Source organism: Odocoileus virginianus, chromosome 2, assembly GCF_023699985.2.
Source record: "Odocoileus virginianus isolate 20LAN1187 ecotype Illinois chromosome 2, Ovbor_1.2, whole genome shotgun sequence".
NCBI classification, from domain to species: Eukaryota; Metazoa; Chordata; class Mammalia; order Artiodactyla; family Cervidae; genus Odocoileus; species Odocoileus virginianus.
Window position 1 is genome coordinate 79,701,422 of NC_069675.1, and position 17,987 is coordinate 79,719,408.

The window sequence follows — 17,987 nt, forward strand, 5'->3', positions numbered from 1 at the left end:
TTCCTGTACAGGTTTTGGATCTACTGTTAACTTTCTGCATGGCCTTGGCTAAGTCTTTTCCATACATTTATCTTTGGTTTTCCTTACCGACAAATAAGTGGTAAGACTAGCCATGTCATATACAGTGAAGTGAAATGAAAGTCGCTCAGTCTTGTCTGACTCTTTGTGATCCCGTGGACTATGGGGAGGATTAAATGAAATAAAGTATAAAGATGCACCATGTATAACTTTGAGAAATGTTTGAGTTACAGCCACACAAAGGAAATATTCAGCACTTGTTGTTACAATGGAACTTTTATCTGGTTGGGTTGGACATAATTGTAACTATCAGCTGACTCCATTGTCTGAATGAGGGATTCTTCTGTTGGAGAGATAAATTTCAACACAGTTCAACTCAGTGGCAAGGCTGCTGCTGAGCTTGCAAGCTTAAGGACATCCTGGAGAATCCATAATTAACTCAGTGTTTAGTAGAGTATCATTCATACTTAGGAATATTTAGCACAAGGACATGAAGAGCTAGACTTGCAGTTGCAATATTTAAAAAAAAAATCAATGACTTCATAAACATATCTGTAATCATTAGAAGTTTCCAATAAACCATAATGAAATTTATTATTATTTCACCTATAAGACTAAATAGATTTGCAGATGGATAAGGATCAGCTCAGCTCATCTCCTCCTGTGAAATTGCCAATTCAGATCTGCCTACTACAATATATTCAGGAGTGATTTGCTGCAAATTAGGTCAAGTGCCTTCACATTACAACTTTCTGCTAAAGACACTTTCCTAATGGGTCCTGTTTCTTCCTGGGTCTTCAAAGTCTTCTTTTGTTTTTGTTCTGAATTTCAAAAGAGCTTAGGACAGTTTAAAGTAATCCAATGAAATGAAATATAGTTGATTAAGCAATGTAAAGAAAAATGAGTTTCAAAGCCAGAAAATTAAAGCTTGAGTATCTTACAGTCAGGCAAAAAAAGCAGTGAAGAATGCGGTGAAAGATGTTTTCATTCAACATACATTTACTTATGTTTATTTACTAAGGCTTTATTATGTTTTAGGGATCAGAATATGAGTAAAACCTGGCACTTGCCAGATATTCTGAGATATTCCTGACCCATCCAGAGTGACAGATTTGTTCTGGGAATGTATATGAAGGACTTGAAACTTGGGAAGTACTTTAGCTTTCTCTGGATGCTCTAACAAATTACCACTATCTTAGTGACTTAAAATGATGCAGATTTACTATCATGAAGGTCTGCAGGCCACAAGTCCAACATAGGTCTCTCTAGGCTAAAATAATGGAGCAGGGTGGGCTACACTGTTCTCTGGAGACTCCAGGGGAGAATTCAGTGTCTAGAGGCTGGCCTCCTCCCTCAGCTCACAGTTCATTTCCTCCATCTTCAAAATTCCAAGGTCAAAATGTTAGTAGGGTTGGTTTCTCCTGAGAACTATGAGAAAGAATCTGTTCCAGGTGTCTCACCTGACTTTGGATGGTTTGTTGGCAATCTTTGGCATTCCTTGCCTTGCAGGAACATGACTCTGACCTCTGCCTCCAACTTCCCATGACCTTCTCTCTATGTTTGTGTCCAAATTTCTCCCATTTATAAGGGTACCAGTCATACTGGAGATTGAAGGCAAAAGAAGAGGGGGGCAGCAGAGGATGAGATGGGCAGATAGCATCACCACCTCAATGGACATGAGTTTGAGCAAACTCCGGGAGATGATGGAGGACAGAGGAACCTGGTGTGCGGCAGTCCATGGGGTTGCAAAGAGTCAAACACAACTTAGTAACTAAACAACAACAAAGTCATACTGCGATAGGGGGCCATTGTACTCAAGTATGACCTCATCTTAACAAGTTACATCTTTAATCACTTTGTTTTCAAATAAGGTCCTGTGCTGAGATTCTTGGGGATAAGATTTCAACATGTGAATTTGGAGGGACATGGTTCAAGCTCTTCCAGGACCCCTGTGGTGACACAGGGCCCATCCAGGTAATCCAGAATAGTCTCTCCATTACTTAAGTAAGCAGATCCTTACTCTGTCACATCTGCAAGGTAACAGGTAAGATATTTACAGGCTCTGTGGATTACAATGTGGAGCTCTCTGGGGGGCTGTTATTCTGTCTACTATAGAAGAAGGCTTTGTGGGTCAAGTTATTATTGAGGGCCATAAGAAAGGAAAAAAGGGGGACTATTGTATGAAATCGTGTGTGTGAAACTTTTGAAAATTGTAAAGCCCTGTAGAATTTAAAGAATATTTCATTTATTAAAAGAAAAGTTAAAAAAAGAACAAGCAGCGATTCATCAAATGAAGGAGATTTGGGGTGGAGGACACTGCAGGCAGAAGGAGTCACATCCTTAGGATATTATGGAAAACAATAGTGCATTCCACAAACTACGCAGACCCATGCAGCCAAAAGCTTTCGTGGTCAGCCTTCATTCTCCTCAATTTCACTTGATAGGCTACTCTTTCCATCTTAAAGCATCTTCTCCTGGTTTCTATGACACCACAGTTGGCCTGTTTGCCTTTAACCGCTGTTTCTATTCCTTCTCATCTTCTCCAGGGGTGGCAAATCTGAGCTGCTGGCTAAATTCTCTTGCTGCTTCCTTTTTGTAGATAAAGTTTTCTTGGAACACAGCCATGCCCATTTGCTTCTGTCAGTGGCTGCTTCCATGATACAATAGCAGAGTTGAGGAGACACGGGCAAGACAGCATGGTCTTCAGAGGTGAACGTGAAACCATGTAACTTAGATTGGGACTTGAACCCACAGGCTGGGCTTCAAACCCAGCAAAACCCAGGTTGGGACTTGAAACCATGGTCTTTAACTGAAATCATGCACCTGGTCTCAGGACCTAATGAAACTCTCTGATATCTCATCACAGAAAGAATTCGGTGAGAGACAAAGGGATAGGTAAGAAGTGGATTTATTTAGAGAGAAACACACTCAACAGAACATCTCAGAAGGTGAAAGCAGCCCTAGGGTATGGGGCTTTTAGATTTTATAAGGGTGGATAATTTCATAGGCTAATAAGTGGGAGGAGTGTTCTAGCTATTTTGGGGAAAGGGTGGGGATGTCCAGGAATTGGGCCACCACCCACTTTTTGACCTTTAAGGTCGGCCTTCGAACTGTCATGGCACCTGTGGGTGTGTCATTTAGCTCACTGATGTGTTACAATGAGAATAAACTGAGGCTCAAGGTCTAGTGGAAGTTGACTCATTGGCCACCTTGGACCTGTTTGGTTCTAATCAGTTTATGTTGTGTCCTCAGGTTCTGCCATCCTTTTAAAAGTTGTGCCCTGCCCCCTTCCCTCCAGTTTCAAAAGTATTTATTGCCTTGCCTTTTAGAGAGACGGTTTCCCAATCCCTACTCTACTTGGCAGGATTCTTCTCCTCTTTACTTTAGAGGGTCCAGAATTCAGTCTTATCCATCGTCCCTTTTATTCCCACATTCTTTAAGTTATCTTAGTCAGTTTCCTGTCTTTAATTACCATCTTCCTGCCAATTCTGACCCCTCCCCTTTGAATTTCAGATACAAATATCAGACAGCCATCTCAACATCTCCACTTGAATAACTAATACAGGTTTTTGTTTGTTTTTGTTTGTTGTTCAGTTGCTAAATCATGTCCAACTCTTTGTGACCCCATGGACTGCTGCAGTGTGTTAGCCTCCTGTCCTTCACTATCTCCTGGAGTTTGCTCATATTCATGTCCATTGAGTCAGTGATGCTATCTGGAATACGTTCACATTTTTTACTTTTACTAGCCACATTAAGTAATTTTTTCATTCAATATTGCAGATACTTCTGCATGTTAACAAGTGTATATTAATATTTTTAAACCATGTGTAATGTTCACAGACTAGCATATTTTCTGAATAGACCACAATTTTCTTTACCATTCCCCTAAAGATGAGCACTTGTTCCCTTGGTATCATCAACATCCTGTGATGATGTCCACTGCATGCATTTTTACCACTTGTGCTTTTATAGGGCCAACTTTTGGTCAGTGTTCAAAGTAAGGCAAGACTAATTGTTGAAATATAGAAAATTTGCACCTAACTGTATACAACTGACCAGTCTGCACTACTCAGGAAGCACCACTGTGTGTCTCAAGCCTCAGCCCCTTTGGCTGTTGTGGCCTCTCTCAGGACCCTTCACCCTTTCCTCACAGCCTGGAACCAAAGATCAATTCTTGCCTTAGCAAGGTCCCACCTAGGCAGACACTGTGGGAGGTCACTTCCATTCCAGGTCACTTCCATGATGTAACAGTTTTGAATGTTTGATTATAAAGCCTGTGTTACTAAGGCCTTAAAATAGATAAAAAGTTGGAGTGGGTAGCCATTCCCTTCTCCAGGGGATCTTCCCAACCGAGGGATTGAACCTAGGTCTCCCGAATTGCAGGCAGATTTTTAACCAGCTGAGCCACAAGGGAAGCCCACTCATTTGAGTATGTATTGCCAAAATTCTTCCTTAAAAACGTGTTACAGTTGAGCATATATGTCCTGAGAATGGGAAGGTTATTTAATTATAACTTAACCAATACTGTGGGCTACTCTGATAGATAGCTCAGTTGGTAAAGAATCTATCTGGAATGCAGGAGACCTTGGTTCGATTCCTGGGTTGGGAAGATCCCCTGGAGAAGGGAAAGGCTACACACTCCAGTATTTTTGGGCTTCCCTTGTGACTTGTAACAGGATGGTGTAACTTGAAACTGCATTGAGGATCCAGCTTCAGGCTCACAAAGTCATTTAGCATTTTCCTACCTCACATGGTAATTTAAAAAGATGAAAACTTATAATATCTGCAGGAGCACTTTAAATGTCAATAAGTATAAAAGCCAAATGTAAAAGACTGTCACAAAAGATTGCAATTTATAGTTGTTCTATACCAGTTTTAGGTACTGGCATCTCACATTCAAGACCCTTCAAAATCAGATCCAGATCTACCTAACTATCTGTATTTCCACTTTTTCCCAGCTTAGACTTTAACTCCAATTAAACAAAATGAATCACTCACTCCTACATGTACCAAGTCCATATCCAAGTTCCGCCCCTACACCCCACACCTCAGTTTTTACTCTCTGGTATTTTCTTCCATCTTTCCTATACTGGTAGAAGTTTTTTCAGTTTTTATCCATTTGTTAAGTTCCAGCTTCAAGTTCTTTCGTCCCACATATGCTTCTCTTTTATTGATAGTATGAGCATGTGCTAAGTTGCTTCAATTGTGTCCAACTCTTTGTGACCCTATGGACTTTAACCCACTAGGCTCCTCTGTCCATGGGATTCTCCAAGCAAGAATACTGGAATGAGTTGCCATGCCCTCCTCCAGGGGATCTTCCTGACCAAGGGATTGAACCTGCTTCTTCTGTGCTGCAGCCAAATTCTTTACCGCTGAGCCACCAAGGAAACCAGTGGGTAGTATGGTTATAGTGTAAATAAATGTTTTGGTATAAATAATTAAGTTACCAAGATATGTGGGGTTAATTCCATTGGGGCAATTTACTACTTTAGAATCTTTGGTAAAACACTTGGCTTCCCTCATGTAAAATGGAGCTAGGGACTGTCCCTCACTTGATCTCACCAGACGAGTCAGTCAACCTTAGGAGCTGTATGAGGAGCTGCAGAACATAAAAATAAACATGACAGAGCTACTGTCCTCAGAAAGATCAGAGTCTCATAGGAAAGACAGACAATAAACAATAATGCCGTTGAGTCCTGGGTATGCCATGCTCTGGGAATACAAAATAGCCTGCCAGATATTTCAACAAAAATATTTATCTTAATAATAAGACAGATCCTTACACCTGCCAGTGAGGAATGTTTGGATACACATGGGAAGTCCGAGTTCACTTGCCGTAGATTGAATACCTGCATTAGGAGAAATGCAAACATGCAGGAAAAACTATTTCAATTCAATGTAGCAAGCAGGTGTGGCTCCACTCCCCTGTGTCATTGGTCCAAGGTCGTGTGCTATGGATTCTGAAGGGAGAGGTGGAAAGTGGTCAAGATCACATGTCTTCTGGATGATAGAGACAGGAGTCATGTCCACTTCCCATCTGGAGTAAGTGGAAGCAGAGTGAGTGATTTAACTTGTATTAATATGAGCAGATGGAGCACGCATGGGAACTTGTTTAGAACATTAGTGTACTGTCTCTTTAAATTAAGGACTTCTGAGAATTAAAGGTTCTGAGAAACCCCCATGACTCACAAGATTGTATGTTCCCCCTGAATGTTAAATGACAGGGAATACATAAGGGCAGAGCTGATTACTTTAATGAAATGCAGGTATTCAGTGAAGGAATTCTAAAATCACATGAGCCTGTTCTCATATATATATATATATTAAGGGACTGACTCTTTAAATCTTTAAACTATGCAGAAGTAACTGATAGAAAATATGCCAGAACTCAGGCACATGGAATAGGTGTAATTTCAAATGCAAGTCTGATATTATCAAGCTCAAATTACAAAATTTTAACCCTCAATTTCCACATAAGATAGGCATTTTCTATGAAGCACATAATCCACTGATTTAAATGGAAAAAAAAAAAAAAAGAGTGACTAAGAAAGGAGAAGAACTCTAAACTTAACTGGTTTTCTTCACTGAATACAACAAACCAAAAACTGGTTCGAATTGTGCAGAAGCTAAAGTACTCCTCTACATGAAAAATATCAAAATTAAAGTCTGGTCTAATTCAAATGATTGTTATCATAATCTTACCATCTGGAACCCATGTTCTCTTAAAAAAAAATTATCATGAAATTAAGAGTTTTGTAGAAAACCCAGTATTTACTTTCTTGGTCTGAAAGTTGAGATCAACAGCATAATTTCTTAACATTCTGATGAAGAAACGATCCTCAGTCTTAAAATAACTAAACTCGGACGTCCCTGGTGGCTCAGTGGTAAAGAATCCACCTGCAAATGTAAGGACATGTATTTGATCCCTGAGCTGGGAAGAGTCCACAGACCACGTGGAGCAACTGAGCCCAAGTGCCACAACTACTGAGCCTGTGCTCTGCAACGAGAGAGACCACTGCGATGAGAATCTATCACACCATAACCAGAGTAGCTCCCGGTCTCCACAACTAGAGAAAAGTCCATGCAGCAGTGAAGACCCAGCACAGCCAAAAATAATAAACTTGTTTAAAAAAATAAACTCACAGCATGAGTTAAAATGTGCCAGATTTTATGGCTGATCCATAAAAGAAGTTGGGTGTTTTCTCTTCCTCATGAAAGCTCTCTTGAGTAGGACAGAGAACTCCTGAAAGAGAGGGAAAGTATATCCTATGTCAAAAAAGGGTCTGTGCCTCAATTATGGGGAGCTGGATGGATGGGAGGATGGAGCCAGAGGAAGAGCTGCCTTTGGTTGGGAGGACGTCCAATCCAGAGCAAGGTATGCAAACCACATGAAGATTTCAAGCATAAATTCAAATGATGATCAAGGGCAATGTTCCATATGAGAAGCTAAGTGCCAAAAGGCTACTGGAAGAAATGGGAAGAGTCTTGAGGTTGTGAATTATTTCCTTTGCCTCACAGGTGCAGTGGCAGCTGGGGATCTGGATCACATGCTTTGGGAAAAGAAGTCAGCTGGAATGCAGGGGGGTGTTTGGTTCCAGTGACTCAGCACTGGGACCAAGGTCAAACACATCTCAATGCAGACAAGGAAACGCTTCTCTTGGGAAAAATAGGGCAGTGTTCAAAGAGAATAACCAATGCACTGGGGGATAAAGAGGCTCAACATGTGAACATTCCAGATTTGTTACAGGAAGAGGGAAAGAGTAGGGATATAAAGAAAGCCAAAGAAAAAACACGAGAAAGTGGACGAAGGAGAGAAAGGAAGAGGGTATTAGGGAGGGGAGAGAAGAGAAAAAGCAGATCTGAGAAATTCAGATTCTCTCAAAGCAGACACTGCAAGATAATGACACATTTAAGACCTACGGGACCCTGGTTCTCACCCCAGATGTGAGTCCAGTACAGTAGGGATACAGGAAATTTGTCATGAGACATGGAGTCTTGCTCAGTCACTTACTAGATGGATACCACTGGGTGAATCACCTTCTCTACATGTCTGTTTTCTCCTGCATAAAATTCAAATGAAAGATGTGTTCATGGTCTTACTGTGAACCTGAAGGAACATACATAAACCTGTTTTGTAAGGCATACATCGTTCTGCACATGGCCATTATCTTGCTATACTTGTAGATCACATAATGTTCAGTAATGCTTTCCTTCAGTCTCCTTCCTTAGAAAGCACAGTTATCAAGAGGTGGTTGTGAATGGACAGCTAAGAAATGGGTGAATCCTCACAAATCAGAAGCTAGCCATGGGGTTCAGTGCCAGTGCAGGTGTGACTTTCAGCCTGTCCTGTCCCAGACTTCCCTATCAGTGGTGGAGCAGGAGCCAGGGGTGTTGCATAGACATTCTCAAATCCTTGGTTCTCTTAGTTAAGTGGTACAAGGAAAGTGGCTGATGGTAAATTATAGGAAAACACACCCCTTCACCTTTCCATGGCTATGTAGTTCAAGTTCTGGACTTCAAGTCTCCAAGTACCAAGTTTCTTGGTATGTGTATGTGCTCAGCTATGTCCAACTCTTTGCAACCCCATGGACTGTAGCCCACCAGGCTCCTCTGTCCATGGAATTTCCCAGGCAAGAGTACTGGAGTGGGTTGCCACTTCCTCCCCCAGGGGATCTTCCTGACACAGGGATCAAAGCCTCATCTTTTGTGTCTCCTGCATTGGCAGGTGGGTTCTTTACCAATAGTGCCATGTTTATAAATACTAACCAGTTTAAAAAAAAAGAAGGTTAAAAAGAAGAATGAGTTTCTTTTGTTTTAAAAGAACAGGTTTTGCATGGATTCATTTTTTTTCCCCCCCAGAGGAGCTTGGAGATAAAACTACAATCTGAGGGATTGGTTTTTCCCTCTGTACTGATCCTGGAGAGCATAGCATTTGAAGTCCATGAGGCTTATTTGAAATCTGGCCCAGGTGGTGCAGTTGGTAAAAAATCTGCCTTTCGATGCAGGTGATGTGGGTTCGATCCCTGGGTTGGGAAGATCCTGTGGAGAAGGAAATGGCAAATTGCTACTGTTTCCTTGCCTGGAAAATTCCATGGACAGAGGAGCCTAGCAGGGGCTACAGTCCATGGGATAGGAGTCTGACATGACTGAGCACACATTGGTTGGCTTCATTCTATCTAAACTGTGAGCTGGGTGGGAAGGGGTCAACTATCAGACTGGGACAAGGATTCCTGTCTCCAGTATTCGTGGCACCTGCCTACACCTCCTGTGAGTTCCTCTTCAATAGCAGCTGAGTCTCAAATTTGGCTGCATATTGGACTAACTGGGCTTCCCTGATAGCTCAGTTGGTAAAGAATCCGCCTGCAATGCAGGAAACCTAGGTTCGATCCCTGGGTTGGGAAGATCCTCTGGAGAAGGGAAAGGCTACCCACTCCAGTATTCTAGCCTGGAGAATTCCGTGGACTATATAGTCCATGGAGTTGCAAAGAGTCGTGCATGACTGAGTGGCTTTCACTTTCACTTTAGGACTACCTGGGGAGTTTTTAAAATCCCAGTGTCTCCCCCACCCCCTATTCAAGTAAAACAGAATCTCCTGGGACCCAGGCATTACTACTTCTTCTAGCTACTCAGCAGACAAGTTTGAAAACTCATGTTCTAGAGTCAGTCTTTCCCATGCCTCAAGGAAAATATCGAATTTTGTATTAATGTCACCAATAGGGGCTCAACTGAAGGAATCCCTGCTCTCCTTGAGCTGTGGCATCAAGCACTTTCCCTGTCTTATTCTGCCCTGGTCTCACTGCAGCTTCTAAAGCAAATGCTACTATTATTCCCATTCTACAGCAGAGCAACCTGATGCCTGTCCAAGAGAAACACCTTGATCAAGGCCAAGAGGCTCCAGAGTAGAACCTGGAACTCTCATGGACCAGGCTCTACTACATCCCTAACCTGACAGGCAGGCCTCCTGTGGCTCAGAGAGGAGTCACTGAGGTTTGGCTAGTGACTGTCTCTTAATCTCTGCTCATGACTCAATAAAAAATTCATTATAGATCAAGACAGCTGACCTTAAGATGTGAGTCTTCCATCAATTGTGTACTGGACTTACACATGATGCCAATGTGGGGTGTCAAGGGAGAACATTGACTTTTGCAAAGTTTCCCAAAGGGCTATTCTCAGAAAAACACAGGGCCACTACACATAATTTTATTTTAAGGCTGGTTCCACTTGATTCTATTGACTGAATATCCAGATGCTAAGACTTCATTATGGCAGAAAGCAAAGAAGAACTATAGAGCCTCTTGATGAAGGTGAAAGAGGAGAATGAAAAAAGTTGGCTTAAAACTCAACATTCAGAAAACTAAGATCATGGCATCTGGTCCCGTCACTTCATGGCAAATAGATGGGGAAACCCTGGAAACAGTGACAGACTTTATTTTTTTGGGGCTCCAAAATCATTGCAGATGGTGACTGCAGCCATGAAATTAAAAGACGCTTGCTCCTTGGAAGAAAAGTTATGACCAACCTAGACAACATATTAAAAAGCAGTGACGTTACTTTTCAACAAAGTCCATCTAGTCAAAGCTATGGTCTTTCCAGTAGTCACATATGGATGTGAGAGTTGGACTATAAAGAAATCTGAGCGCCAAAGAATTGATGCTTTTGAACTGTGGTATTGGAGAAGACTCTTGAGAGTTCCTTGGACTGCAAGGAGATCCAACCAGTCCATTCTAAAGTAAATCAATCCTGAATATTCATTGGAAGGACTGATGTTAAAGCTGAAACTTCAATACTTTGGCCACTTGATGTGAAGAACGGACTCATTTGGAAAGACCCTGATACTGGTAATGATTGAAGGTGGGAGAAGGGGACGACAGAGGATGAGATGGTTGGATGGCATCACTGACTCAATGGACATGAGTTTGAGCTGCTCCAAGAGTTGGTCATAGACAGAGAAGCCTGGCGTGCTGCAGTCCATGGGGTCGCAAAGACTCGGACATGACTGAGTGACTGAACTGAAAACTTCATAGGACATGTCCATTCATGCCATCATGACCTAACTTCCCACAGGAGGACCTGAATTCCAGCCCGAACTTTTATCTGCTGTCTCCTCCAAAGTAAACCTGAAAGAGGATGGAAACTATGTAGGGTGAGAAATAGTTCTTTATCATAGTTATTTTAGGATAGATTTTGATAAACAGAAGTCCAAGGACAAGTTTTCAGAGGTCTTAAAGTTCCCTACAAGAAATTTGTAATGTCATTGATAATCACTGAACATTTGAAATTGCATATTCTGAACTATCTTTGCATATATCTGAACAGCTTTATTTCCAATCCTTTCTCACAGTTTCAGTGTCCAAGTTTGCAATTATATTTACAAATGAGTTGTCACCAGTCAGACGGGGCTATTTTAACTGTCCCAGGCTAATGAAAAAAAAAAAAGGCAGATTTAGTAGGCACAGGGTGATCTCCTTCTGAATGAACTCTAAATGACATCACTCTGAACTGCGGGATGAAGACTATGAAGCAGTCCAAAAAGTGAAAAATGAACTTCACTCCAACAGATTGGAAAAGGCATACAGAAATAAAGAAATAGTCCACACCACAGCCCTAGTGCAAGCAGCAATTTATTTCAGCACAATTAATAACTCTTGACAATTTAAATTATTTTTGCTTTGGTAATTTGTTTGATTTTAGCTTCTTAATTTGTTTTGACCTCAAAGTAGTATGAATTAAAAACATGATGACTTTAGATCTAGTTTCGTGTGTATGCATATTTAGACAATATGAGGATAAAATAGTTTAATTCCATATTTCAGGGTGTGTGAAAACATTTGTCTTTAAAAGGATCTATGCACACTGGAGTTTGATTCAGACCAGTGTGGAAGTTTAGCTCTCATGTTGTTGGGTGAGATCCTGGGAGGGACCATGCCCTACCAGAAACAGATCCCCATGGACCAAGGATGGGAAATCCATGGCATGCAACATTTTGCACAATTTCACTGACATTTACGAGATTTTGTTTTAAGCTGTTCATCTAATTTCTCTCTTCTTAGACTCATGTTGATGTTCCAATTAAATAGAAATTGAGGAAATGGAAAAAAAAGAAAGATGTGTTTTTAATAAATTTAATTTCCATTTGGGTTTTATTAAAATTGCCATGGAAATTGCCATGGGAAAATTTGTCTCAGAAAATAATGATATCAGTGATCATTTCTAGTGATTAAAAAAAAGAGGCACTATTAGGTGTGGACAAAATGTAGGCAACATAGTAGGCAGTGCCACTCACTGGGAAACAGGGTCAGGGCAGGAATGATCTTGCTCCCTTGTGAATTCCTCACACGCCAAACAGGTCCCAACATAGGACTGGGAAGTGCTTGCTAGTTAATTGCCATGTCTAACTCGGCAAGCCACCCTCCAGGATTCACAGCTGGAATGTTCCCACAGCCCTGCCCCTGCATTTAGGATCCAGTGAAGCAATCCCAAGACAGACCTTCTGCAACTCAGCTCAAGCCAGTCTAGAGGTATATATATATCCCATTCTCTGCTCCTCGTAACACATCTCCCTGATTCTGAACCTCTAGTTCAGGTAAAGGGGCCCTAAACCCATCTTGTTCTCTGGAGATCGGCATGCTTTATCTGAATTTATCTTCCTAGGTCCTCTGGGTGTCAGTCACCTGCCCGCCTCTACCCACTCAGCTGCCAGGTGATGCCATTGCTCATGAAGGAGGTGGCAGACACAGAGACTGAGACTCTGGGCTGAGCAGACATGTGGTGACTTGTTCAAGGGAGAAAACAGGTATGCAATTTTCTATGTGTCTGGACCTGGTGAAGTTATTTATTCACCATCTCTGGCTCCAAGTTTTCACTGTAAAATGAGCTTAAAAATAATTTATAAACCAGTTTTGAGGAGCAAATGAGTTAATTTGTGTAAAGCATTTGGAACAATGCCTGACTCATAGTAGGCATGCAAAAATACAGGCTATATTTTTTTTTTTTAGGTTTCTCATATGCCCACAGAGAAGGGGATGGCAGAGGATGAGATGGTTGGATGGCATCACTGACTCAATGGACATGGGTTTAGGTAGACTCTGGGAGTTGGTGATGGACAGGGAGGCCTGGCGTGCTGTGGTTCATGGGGTCGCAAAGAGTCGGACACAACTGAGCAACTGAACTGAACTATGCCCACACACATGCCAAATGGCCCTGGCACTGATCATATACTGCCCTGGAAACCACTCCAGCCACTGAATTCTGGTTTTCTGGTCTACTTTCTCCTTCCTCCTCTGGTTAACTGCTATCCTCTTCCCTACTTGAGGGTCCTTATCATCAGGTCCTTCATTGAGTTCAGTTCAGTCACTCAGTTGTGTCCAACTCGTTGCAACCCCATGGACTGCAGCATGCTAGGCCTCCCTGTCCATCTCCAACTCCCAGAACTTGCTCAAACTCATGTCCATCAATTCGGTGATGCCATCCAGCCATCTCATCCTCTGTCACCCACTTCTCCTCCCACCTTCAATCTTTCCCAGTGTCAGGTCTTTTCTAATGAGTCAGTTCTTCGCATCAGGTGGCCAAAGTATTGGAGCTTCAGCATCAGTCCTTCCAATGAATATTCAGGACTGATCTCCATTAGGATGGACTGGTCAGATATCCTTACAGTCCAAAGGACTCTCAAGAGTCTTCTCCAACACCACAGTTCAAAAATCTCAATTCTTCAGTGCTCAGCTTTCTTTGTAGTCCAACTCTCACATTCATACATGACTACTGGAAAAACCGTAACTTTGACTAGACAGTCCTTCATTAAACAATACCTAACTAGTGTTTCATAGTCTTTAGTCCCTGTAGGGTCCTAGGTTGTCCTGACCATCCCCTGAACAGAGTTCATTCTGACTCTTACTTGTTCAGGTGTAAGACATGAGGGCTTTCCTGCAATAGAATGCATCCTTACCTGGTTCTCCAGGACCATCAAGTGGGTCCTAAATGCTCCTATTTCTTCACTGTCCTGTGAGCAATCCCCTAGGTGTAGTCAAGAAAGTGATGTTTATAGAAAGGGGGAAACAATGGGAGCCATCACTGGCAGGTCCTCTTTGCCTCTGTACATGTTGAAAACCACACTCATACAGCACAGTATCTACAGAGGAACCTACAGAGTTCCTTTCTGTTTTGGTTGTTTTTTTTTTTTTTTTTTTTGCAAATATTTTTCATACTACAGAAAGGAGGACTGGAATTAAGCAAATAAGACCCGGGTTTGATCCCTGTGTTGGGAAGATCCCCTGGAAGAGGAAATAGCAACCCACCCTAGCATTCTTGCCTGGAAAATCCTATAGACAGAAGAGCCTGGCAGGCTATGGTCCATAGGGTCACAAAAGAGTCAGACATGACTTGGGGACTAAACAACAAACATGGCACTTTAATAAATACTGTATGTTAGAAACTCTGAGTTTGGGATTGATTGGTTTTTACAAGGTTGGAGTTGAAAACTTAAAGACACATTTACTTTGGGATCCTCATCACTAGTCACTGTGACACTCCCCTCTGTACCTCTAGGACAGATAGTGGGAAGTAGCAAAATAAAAGCTGAGTGCTCATCAGTAGTAGCTCTTGCAGAAGGGCTCAGTATATGCCATCACCCACAGATGCAGAATTCAATGCTATGAGGGCTCTGTGCCTTTTACTCCAGTATTTTATATGGGTCAGGAAAATCTAGCTCAAACATTTTCAGAATCAGTGTTAATCTTGTCTTTAGAATGTTCTTCTTTCTTTGTTTAATCACTTACATTCTAGATCTATCTTCAGGAATGACTTTGAACTATTCTCATCAGCCTCCATGTAGCAGCCCTCCCAATGTGTAAAGACATTGTCCCTGAATATTTCTATATTCCCTCCTGGGAGTTCAGGGTGGTGGAGAGTGGAGTAGGAAAACTATTGCCTGAGATGACAACCTGTAATTTTGGCTAATCGTCTCTCAAGTTTCTTCCTTCCTCATCCTGAGACTGACCCTGATGGCCAATATCTAAGCATTGCTTCTAGTGGATCAGTCAACCAAAGATAACTCAAGACTGCGACCATGTATACTCAAACTATGTTCTGAAGAAAAGGGAGGTGGGAGGCATTGGCACAGTGTCTATTCAGAATTCATACAGAGAATTCTGTTCATTCTGTTAATTTTTGAGAGTTTGATATTGAAACTCCTGACTAAAAATCTTAATTTATCTACTTAAAAATAACTTTAATCTATAGTGAAACTATATGTAATCTTATTCTGTATTTTCCAAGCCTCCTATAAATGTTTTATCATACTTTCATAATCTAAAAAAGTAAAAAGTAAAAAAAGAGAATTCAGAGAATCTCGACTTTGATGTGTTTACATACTGAACTTCTGTGCAAAGTTTCATTTTAAATAACTCATCCAATTTAAAAAAGTTAGAAAACCACCACCCTACCCCATTTATAATTTATCTAATTAGAATAACCTTTTCACAAACTTGACTCAAGACTTTTAGGCCATGAAATTTGCATATCTCATTAGAATGCAAAGATGTTGATGTGCTATATATTTACAATAGAAGAGGCACACCAAAAATCGTAACAGAGGAATCTTGAAATTAAAACCATGAGCTGTGTGTGTTTTTTTTTTTTAAAGGTGTAGGTTTGAATATAAAAAACCACTCAATAGAATTCCTTTTCACTAAAATCAGAAATATATCTGATACTTTTATTTTATATGATTTCATTTACATGATATTCTTAAAAAGCAAAAATTTAGGGACAAAAAATAGAACAGTGATAGCCCAAGTGAATTTATTGTGGTAATGAAACTGTATGTCTTGATTATGGTTTGGGTATATGACAGTATGTACTTGCAAAACATAGATTTTTAAGAAAAAAGGTAAATTTTCCTTTTATTGTGGAGGAAAATCACACATCAGAGGATATACTTTTGCTTACAGAAAATATATAATATTGAATTCATCAAAATTAAAACTTTTGTACTACAAATGGCACCATTCCATACAGTGAAACACAGGCACAGAATTTTTAAAAAAGATAAATCATTGGTCTCATAACAGACTGCATCCTGAATATATACAGAGTGCTCTTGAAAGTGAAAGTTGCTAAGTCATATCCAACTCTTTGCAGACTGTAGCCCACCAGTCTCCTCTCTCCATGTAATTCTTCAGGCAAGAATACTGGAATGGGTAGCCGTTCCCTTCTCCAGGGGATCTTCCCAACCTAAGAATTGAACCAGGACTTCGTTTATTGTAGGCAAATTCTTTACCAGCTGAATTACCTGGGAAGCCAAAGAGTGCTCTTAGAACTTAATAATAATATGTTTAAAAGGTGAATAGAGAAAGTACATGACTAGACATTTCTCCAAAGATACACAAATGACTAATAAGCACATAAAATTGATTACCATCATTAGATGTTATCAAAACCAGAATAAGATGACACCTCATACCCACTATTATGCCTACAAAGAAGCGAAAATAACATGTGTTGATGAGGATTCAGAGAAACTGTAACCTTCATATTTTGCTGGTAGGAAGATAAAACGGTGTAACTGCTACTTTTAAAAAGTTCGCAATTCCTCAAAATTTTAAACACAGTTTTTATATGACTCAGCAGTCCCATTCTTGGTTATGTACACCAAATTAATATAAATATATGTATACACAAAAATTGTACATGGATTTTCCCTAGTTTTTTACTAAGGTAAAAAACATAGGACATAAAATGTATTATCTTGGCCATTTTTAAGTGTGCAGTTCAGTAGTATGAAATACATTCATAATGTTGTGTGCCCATCACTGCCATCCATCTCCAGATTTCTGTAATTTTGTACAACTAAAACTCTATACCTATTAATTCCCCATTTCCTCCACTTCATAGCTCCTGGCAACCACCATTCTGTTTTTTTGTCTCTGTGATTTTGACTTCAATAGGCATCTCATGTAAATGAAATCATACAATATTTTTCTTTTTGTGACTGGTGTATTTCACTTAGCATAATGTTCTTATGGTTTATTCATGTTGTAGCATATGTCAGAATTTCCTTCTTTTTGGGGCTGAATAATATTCCTCTGGATGTGTATGACACATTTTGCTTATCCATTCATCCTTCAGTGGACATCTGGGTTGCTTCCACAACTTAGCTACTGTGAATAATTTTGCTATGAACAAAGGTACAGAAATCTCTCTTCAAAACCCTATTTTTACTTCTCTGGGATATATATTCAGAAGTGGGATTACAGGCTCATGTACAGGATTGTTTATTGCAATGTTATTCATATTAGTCAAAAGTAGAAACAATCCAAATGTCCATCAACTGATAAATGGATAAATAAAGTATGGCATATCCATACAATGAAATTATTACCCTACCCTATAAAGGAATTACTCATACATGCTACTACATGAATAAACTTTGAAAACATAGGGTCAAGTTAAACTAGCCAACCACAGAAGACCATATATTGTATAATTCTATTCATATAAAATATTCATAGTTGGCAAATTTATAGAGACAGAAATCAGATTAATGCTTACCAAGTAATGGCATAAGAGAAAATTAATAAGTACTGATTGCTAATGGATGCATGCATGCTTAGTCACTCAGTCGTGTCCAACTTTTTGTGATCCCATGGGCCGTATTCTGCCAGACTCCTTTGGCCATGGGATATCATCCAGGTCAGAATACTGGTACTGGTAGCCGTTCCCTTCTCCAGGGGATTTTCCTAGCACCAGGGATTGAACCCAGGTCTCCTGTATTGCAGGTGGATTCTTTATTGTCTAGAGTGATGAAAATGTGCTAAAATTGGTTTGTGGTGATGATTGCTTGAAGTCTGTGACTATGAATCTGAATCCGTAAAAGCAGTTCAATTGCACACTTGAAATGGTAAGTTATATGATATATGACTTATATATAAATAAAACTCTTACAAAAATTATACCCCAATAAACCTGATTTAAAA

General features: G+C 40.4%; 1 long non-coding RNA gene across 1 annotated transcript in view; it reads left to right on the forward strand.

The window, feature by feature from the left end:
* Positions 1–12,674: 12,674 nt before the first annotated feature.
* LOC139037194 (uncharacterized) overlaps positions 12,675–17,987 on the forward strand; it is a 29,209-nt gene continuing 23,896 nt past the window's right edge. Inside the window, exon 1 of the long non-coding RNA XR_011490053.1 lies at positions 12,675–12,811. This is a non-coding gene — a long non-coding RNA (uncharacterized lncRNA). The remainder of the gene's footprint in view (positions 12,812–17,987) is intronic.